Source organism: Nyctibius grandis, chromosome Z (assembly GCF_013368605.1).
Source record: "Nyctibius grandis isolate bNycGra1 chromosome Z, bNycGra1.pri, whole genome shotgun sequence".
In the NCBI taxonomy this organism is placed as follows: Eukaryota; Metazoa; Chordata; class Aves; order Nyctibiiformes; family Nyctibiidae; genus Nyctibius; species Nyctibius grandis.
In genome coordinates, this window is record NC_090695.1 from 824,048 (window position 1) to 832,167 (window position 8,120).

Here is an 8,120-nt window from a genome sequence, read left to right on the forward strand (position 1 = left end):
TTTTTTAAGAAGGATAAAAATCATCCTAAACAGAGTGATACTGGATCATGCGGCATTAATGCAGTTACTTGACGGTAGACACGCAGAGGTTATTTGCTTCCTCTGTTTGCTAAAATAAATAAATCATGTGTAGATTAAGTGCTGTGCAATGAAGGCGGCGTTGTACGCAATATTCCCCGGCAGACGCTTACATTTCCTAGATAAGATACGTGGCAGCGAAGGCTGATGAACTACAGGCTTTCACATGGAACTACTACTAACTACCATTACTACTAAAAATATCACCTCGCTATACTTGCTAAAATAAACATTTATATGCACAGATAATCCCCAAGCTTCAATGTATAAACCAACTGGTGGTGGATAACTGTTAGAAAAAGCCGTGCCAGTAAGGACGTTGCTGCAATTTGCCTGTTATAGGCTCTCTTCTGGCATCACGTCCAAACTATCGACAGGAGTTGGGACACATTGGCAAGTAGAAGCAAATCCAGACTGCGTGTCCCAAAACAAACAAAAAGAAAGTAATTTCTTTTTTTTATTGGTTTTAATTAGAAGAAAATCATTAGCAAATATTTTCACATCATAATTTTCATGCCAATGAGAGCATCGGACCGAAATAATAGGAGTCTCATTTCCTCTTAGGAAACTAAATGAAAAATGAGGCTTGGAAAGAAGCTCATGAAGTCAGCTAATCTGTCGCACAGTTCCAGGAGAGGATTACTCACAGCAAAGGGGGCTTCAGGAGCCCTTTTCCTTCACGGAAAGTGTGCTCGGAAGCTCTGCATAAGCCAACCCTGGGATAAAGGCCCCCATCCCAGTGTGCTCCCACCTTCGTGTATCTCATCTTGAGAGAAAGTGCATAATCCATGTCTGGCAAATAAACACCTTTAGCCACAAAAAAAGTTTCTGACCTACAGAAGGCATTTATTTGTTTGTCTGTCGTGTAGGAAGACAGGACATTAAGTAGTCATTTGCCAGACAAAATCAACTCCAGAATCCAAAACCTTCTACAATGGGAGACCAAAAGCCAGATGCGAAACTTACTTGGGCATTCTTGTGTAATGTTTCTGCTCTGTGAAGACTATGGCTATGGTTTCGTCTGAATATTTTGTAAGTGTGTGTGAAATAATAATCAGAATCATAGAATTGTAGAATTGTTCTGGTTGGAAAGGACCTTTAAGATCATCAAGTCCAACCGTTAACCCAGCACTGCCAAGCCCACCACTAAACCATGTCCCTCAGCACCACATCTACATGGCTTTTAAATCCCTCCAGGAATGGTGACTCCACAACTTCCCTGGGCAGCCTGTTCCAAACCTTTCAGTGAAGAAATTTTTCTTGCTATCCAACCTAAACCTCCCCTGGCACAACTTGAGGCCTATCACTTGTTACCTGGGAGAAGAGACCAACAGCCACCTCTCTACAGCTTCCTTTCAGGTAGTTATTAAAGTTACCCTTCGTAACACTGATCTTGTTATTTTCATTTTTTTTTCCCAGGATGGACTGAATTTAGCCATTAACGTAATTCTAAGTTCAAGCAAGATGATCCAAAACACCTTGGAGACATCACTGAGTGCCCCAATAAACACTTTGTTGTTGATGCCCAAAGACACAACCATCTCGGCCAAGGTGGTGGAGCCAGATATGTTGCTCTGTTCATTCTGTTGGACCAGTCCTATCAACAGCAACCTGTTATTTTAGGCAAATCAGATCAAATGTAGCTATCGGTTCTCTTCAGCTACTTTTGACCCTGTGCTTCTGCCTATTTTTGCATCTGCCTGGGATGGGAATAGCGCATGCGAGGCAGCACCATGGCCTTGAGATAAAACAGGACAGCTCCTGAAGCACAAAAGAAATAGCTGCCAGTGCTGACACAAGCAAGAGTTCAGGTAAATCTGAACACAAAAATAGTGAGATACATGCCAAAATCATGTACTGGGGCTCAGTACATACAGATCCTGGAATAAAGATAAGCCAGCCTAACCATCTGCACACGTATGTCATACAACAATCATCTATGCAATTTGTTTTTTGCTCTGAATTCCTCCTGTCCTTAAAAAAAAAAAAAATCAAGTTAACTTTAAACAGGTTTTTTTTTTTTTCCTACCACAAACATCTAAATTGGAAAATCCTCGAGCAAGCTGTTCCTTTTCTATTCCAAATCTTAAAAAAAAAAACCAAAACAGAAAACCTGAACAATTAAATTCTGCTACAGAAATCAATGCAGACAGGCCCCCTTTTCAATGGTAGATATTTATTTTCAGGTATTAAGTGTTCCTAGTAGATGTGTGAAAGAAAATATCTCAATTTTTGCCTTTGACAATGTGACTTTTAAGAAGCATTTTTTCAGTGCCAAGAAAGATCAGTCACATTATTGCTGGCAGTAAGTAGCAGTCCCATAAGCTGTTAAATTCTTTACCTGCAGACGAGTGGCTCTTGAATTGGTTAAAAAAACCCCATATTTCCTGCCTTTTGAAGATATGAAAGGGACCCAAAATGGTTATGAAATCACTGTAACTGATAACCTTCAGACAGCAGCATTATCAAAAGGCGAGGATAAATGACCAAAGCCATCCAACATCTAACTGTTTAAAGTCAGTAAGTTCAAACTGGAGATGAATTTCCTTCAGGAAAGCCAGGGTCTACAAGGTGTTGTGTTAATGAGTACAGGGAAAGAATAGCAGATATGATGACTGACAGCAGTAGTATATATATAAAAATATATATATATGTGTGTGTATATATATATATAAAAATCTGGAAATAGCATACAACACTTCAGAGGAATGAAACCACAGATCCGGAGTAAAATTAACAAAGGTGCCAGCATGATACAGAAGCCTATTTCCCAATTTAAAAGAAAAAAAAAAGAAATCCTACAGTCTAGTCTGGGAGTCTGGAGACAAGAAACTCCTGCGGTCACTTTGTCTAGGAGACAAGCTCGCCCGCAGCGTGCCAGCATTCGGAAAAGGGTCTGTTCGTTGTGCGTATCCTACAATTGCATACAACCAGGCAGTTACCTGAGAAGATTTTTGATGGGTTGCTGTTTATTAAAGCCTACAAGTCAAAGTCCTGTGTGTGCGGTGAGCATTGGGACTGGAATTCGGCTGTAGGCATGTCTCTCTCCTTCCTCCTAGGATCTACCACCTTCATTGGTTCCTTTCTTCACCAAAGGGTTGTCAAGCACTGGAACAGGCTGCCCAGGGCAGTGGTGGAGTCCCCATCCCTGGAGGAATTTAAAAGCCGTGTAGATGTGGTGCTGAGGGACATGGTTTAGTGTTGGGCTTGGTAGTGCTGGGTTAACGGTTGGACTCGATGATCTTAAAGGTCCTTTCCAAACAAAATAATTCTATGGTTCTATGATTCCTCACTTCATTTGTGGATGACCCATCTACCACTAAGGTCAACATCAGGAAAATGAGGTCCATGCCACCATGCGTTCCTCATGGTGTAACACAGACCAAGTCCAACTTTCCAGGCAGGTACAGCTCTATCATTAAAGGCGTTGTCCCCCCAACAAAAGTTGTAAATACTTTCAAGCTCTCCCTGATATCAGTAGTAATTGAGGATGCTCTGCCTCCCATGGGAACAAGCTTTGTTTCCAGGCATATTAAAAGTACTTCAGGTTATTTTGGAATCTCATTTGAAATAATCCCATTGGGCTCTTGCTTTGACCATGCGTACTAGGTTTATCCAGCATTCCACAGAGCACGAGGCTATGGAATGAGAACTAAGTAACTCAATCCTCTGCTTCTGTGTTATCTTCCTCTCACCCATGATATTTTGAAAATTCACAAGAAAACCATAATTGGTGTTATTTATTAACTGCCAGTTTTAGTACCTTCACAATCCTGGAGGATTTCCTCATGCTCAAGAGGTAGCGATTCCTGCTCTATTAAAGCCATAGCATCAGAGCGACGAGGCAAGTCAAGAGACGGCCATGAACCAACACCATGGAAATGAAAAGAAAGGAAGTGGCTTGTTGGTAAGACTTGAGGTTTTACTGGCAGGGCTAACGTGTATCAGCAAAAATATCTTCCCAGTAGTGTAAACTTGGATTATCAACACAGACAGGTAGGTCCTCCTGCTCTTCTAGCCCATGCCATTTGGGAGAGCAGTTTAAGCTACACAAGAGGAAGAATTTTAAAGTCCCTATGAGATGTATTTCCTGAGCAAGGGGTATCTGGTTGCAATGGTACAATTCTGCTGCTAACTCCTCTGAGCATAGACAAGACAAGTTCCTGCCCTACCTATCCTTACCTGGAGGGCTAAATCTGCTGAAAATGCATGAATTCAGAACTGTTCACCTGGAGCCACACCTGACTGGTGTTTGCACCAACGACCAACCCAGAAAAAAGGCAGATGAGGCAAGGAGAGAAACCATTGGAAGAGGCGCTCTGCAAGTACTCTGTGAGCAGAGCTGCTGAGGGCAATGAAAGAGATGATAACAACCAGCACGTTTTCATATGTCCTTTGATCCCAGTCCAGATGCTCTTCTCTCTGTGCCATCCACATCACTCCATGAAGAAGCTCTCAATGAGCAAAGGATGGCCCGCTCTTGGATTCATAGAGGATGGACCATGAACCAGCAGGTAAGAGCAAGCCAGCAATTGGAGATTAATATTCTAGTAGCTAATATTTTGTCCCTCATAGCTGACAGGGGACTTGGAGACAGGTGTCTCACCTGCAGTGACAAATGAACTCGCATTTTGAAGCTAACAGCTTCCCTTGCATTCCTCTCATTGCTCTATACCATAGACTGATGTTGCTTTATGTATGTCTTCTCTTGAGCTAACCCTCCCAGAATGACTGGATTTAATATTGTATCATGAAGTGACACGAGGAGATAGTGATATGTGTCCCCTCTACATGCCATTTCCCACGAGGCCTAGAAAAGATCATCATACTTTATTTTATGATCAGTGGGTCATTCATCTATATCTGCTTTGAAGTCCCAGCAGACTTTTTGCCAATCACTAATAGAAACTAAATAAACACAGCCAAACAGTGTCATGTATCTGTGGGGTGAGTAATTATGAGGGATTCCTCTTGAAATAGATGCTAAAGTAAATATAGCAATATCATTTTACAAACGCTGGCTCAAGAAGAGATGTTGGGGAATTACAAAGAAGGGACACCTCACTTAACATATGTACGTATGTAAGTGCAAATGTGACCCTACACTGTTATCAAGTACATAGCAAAGGAATTTATTTTGGCTTTTATAGTCACATGTGTGCTTTCTTCAACGCACCATACTCAAGATGGAAAAGTACTTTCCTATTTCCAAAGATTCATTCATAAAAATGACCTTTTCATTGAACGTTTTCATTCTAGTATGCCACATTATTTATTTCCCCAGCAGGTTACTGGGGGGCTATTTCATAGAATATGTGTTTGTGCAATATGATGGAGGGTTATAATGCAGCTGTACGATCCTTCTATACCCTATATATATATGTGTGTGTTTATTAACGACCCTGTAGCACTGAGCCCAAAGCACTGGGTGTTCTGGCTGACATGAATTATTTTGCTCTGCCCACTTCAACCCTCCCTCCGTGTCACCGGGACGCTGTATTCAGCCTCATCTCTGCTTCTGCCACCTCAGGCTGGGCTGCGGGTTGAGAGGTGGACATTTCTCAGTGTCATATGGAGCCATTTGCTACCTGTAATGCAGTAATTTAAATATTGAGGATGGGTTAGTCTGGGAAGTTCAGCTCTCAGTGAGCAAAACTCAATTAACTGTGGGAAGAGGGAAGCAGAAATCAGGATGGGCAAGCAAACAGGGTTTCAAATGCCTCATCTGCGGGTCAGACAAGTGGCTGGTGACTCCCGTTGATGCCTGCCAGCATAACACCACAATGGCTCACCCAGCCAGCTGAGTTGAGCTGAAAGATTTATCTCCCAGACAAATGATGGAGATGGTGGTATAGAGGGAACAGGCAGACATGCAAGAGAGAGCGGGGCACAGAGAAACCTGGCAGGAAACCAGGGCACTCAAATATGGGGAAAGAAGAGAATGGGTCCCTGCCACGGGCAAGTGAACGGATGCGCTTAGAGCACGTGGGGTTTGAGCATTCACTGCCATCATATTTCTACCATTCGTTCTTCTTCCCCTCCCCAGCTCAATCCCTTCAACCTCCACACGCTCACACCCCCCTTATTCCTACCGATAAAACTCTTAAACCAGAAAGGAAGAACACTTTGTTCTTCCTTTCACTTCCTTTGTTCACTACTATTGTATGAAAATAAGTTGGCAGGGAGGCCAGGAGTCAGGATTCCTGGGACTCGCAGCCACGCAGAGGGAGACAGCAACAGGACACAAGCTCTTGCAAGAGGACACCCCTCCTTCTCCGAGCTCAGCAGGGTTACATGGCGAAAAGCCATATCATTGTTTGCTTTCTATCAAACGGGGCCATGCCATCACTTCTTTAGGGAAATGGCTGCTTTCTGACTGCCTGCAGCTGCTCAGCGGCCACTGTGGCCAGGCACAGGGGCTAGGTACAGCCCAAACTGTGGCCAGCAGGTCGAGGGAGGTGCTTCTGCCCATCTGCTCTGCTCTGGTGAGACCCACCCTGCAGTGCTCCGTCCAGCTCTGGGGTCCTCAGCTCAGGAGAGACATGGAGCTGTTGGAGCAAGTCCAGAGGAGGCCACAGAAATGATCACAGGTCTGGAGCCCCTCTGCTCTGGAGACAGGCTGAGAGAGTTGGGGCTGTTCAGCCTGGAGAAGAGAAAGCTCTGGGGAGACCTTATTGCAGCCTTGCAGTACTCAAAGGGGGCTTAGAAGAAAGATGGACAGACTTTCTAGCAGGGCCTGTAGCAATAGGACAAGGGGTGATGGTTTTAATCTAAAAGAGGGGAGATTCAGACTAGATAGAAGGAAGAAATTCTTTATGCTGAGGGTGGTGAGGCACTGGCCCAGGTTGCCCAGAGAGGTGGTGGATGCCCCATCCCTGGAAACATTCCAGGTCAGGTTGGACGGGGCTCTGAGCAACCTGATCTAGTTGAAGATGTCCCTGCTCATGGCAGGGGGATTGGACTAGATGGCCTTTAAAGGTCTCTGGAGATATTCAAAACCCAACTGGATGCAACCCTGTGCAACATGCTCTAGGTGACCCTGCTTTGGCAGGGGGCTGGAATAGATGATCTCCAGAGGTCCCGGCCAGTCTGTGATTCTGTCCCTTCCACCCCAAACCATTTGATGATTCTATACTGCAAAGAGGCAACACGGCTGTTTGGGTTTGGAACGACCTAATAGCTGCTTGGCATGTGCATAGCCAAGGACAGAAGGGGCAAAGCAATGAAGACCGGGGCGAGTGGTGCAGGTGCTTCCCTGAACCGTGCAACTCCCTGGGCATTTCCTGGAAGACAGCAGGGTCCCACCAAGGATGCCTCACCCACACTGTGATGGGTGTCAAGGAGAAGGGAGAGGAATTGCCCTCTGGAGGGATTTATCTCCTCTCAGAGTCCCTGAAAAGAGCCTAGACAGCTTTAAACCAGAAATCTAACTTCTTTCTGGCCAAAGGTAGATAAGGTGAACACCACCTTATAAATGGCCTGGCCAGATAAGTACCAGTAGTGACATTAATTATTTCAATCAATGTCAAACAGTCCATGAGTTAATTGAGTTTTTCCTATCCAGTCTAGAGAATAGAGATGAAGTGCCTTGGAAGACGCTGGAACAGAAATCCACACTGCCCTCAGGGGTGCATATAATGGCATGGGATTTCTGTACGTTACAACATTCCTTTAAAACCATGTCATCTAATGACAGCCTTTCTTCTCTTTGTTTGGGAGGAGGGAGAGAGAAATTAGCTTTGTTATACGATTTCCTCCCTGGTAGCTATTTCTCATGTTAGTTTTCAGATAGATGCATGCCATACATATGTTAACCGTAAATAAAAATATCTTCTGCTTTGTAGTACCTGCTTTTTGAGATTCTTGGAGCCGTAACCGTGCATCTCTGGACTCCATCCTTGGAGTAATAACTCAGTGAGGAAGCTGTTAGTAAGCAAGGTTACAGCCTGGTAAACTGAAGTAGGGGTTTGGCCCTATTAAAAAAGGGTCTCATGGAATAGGGATTAAACCAGCAATTCCGTAGACTATATTAATATATGAAA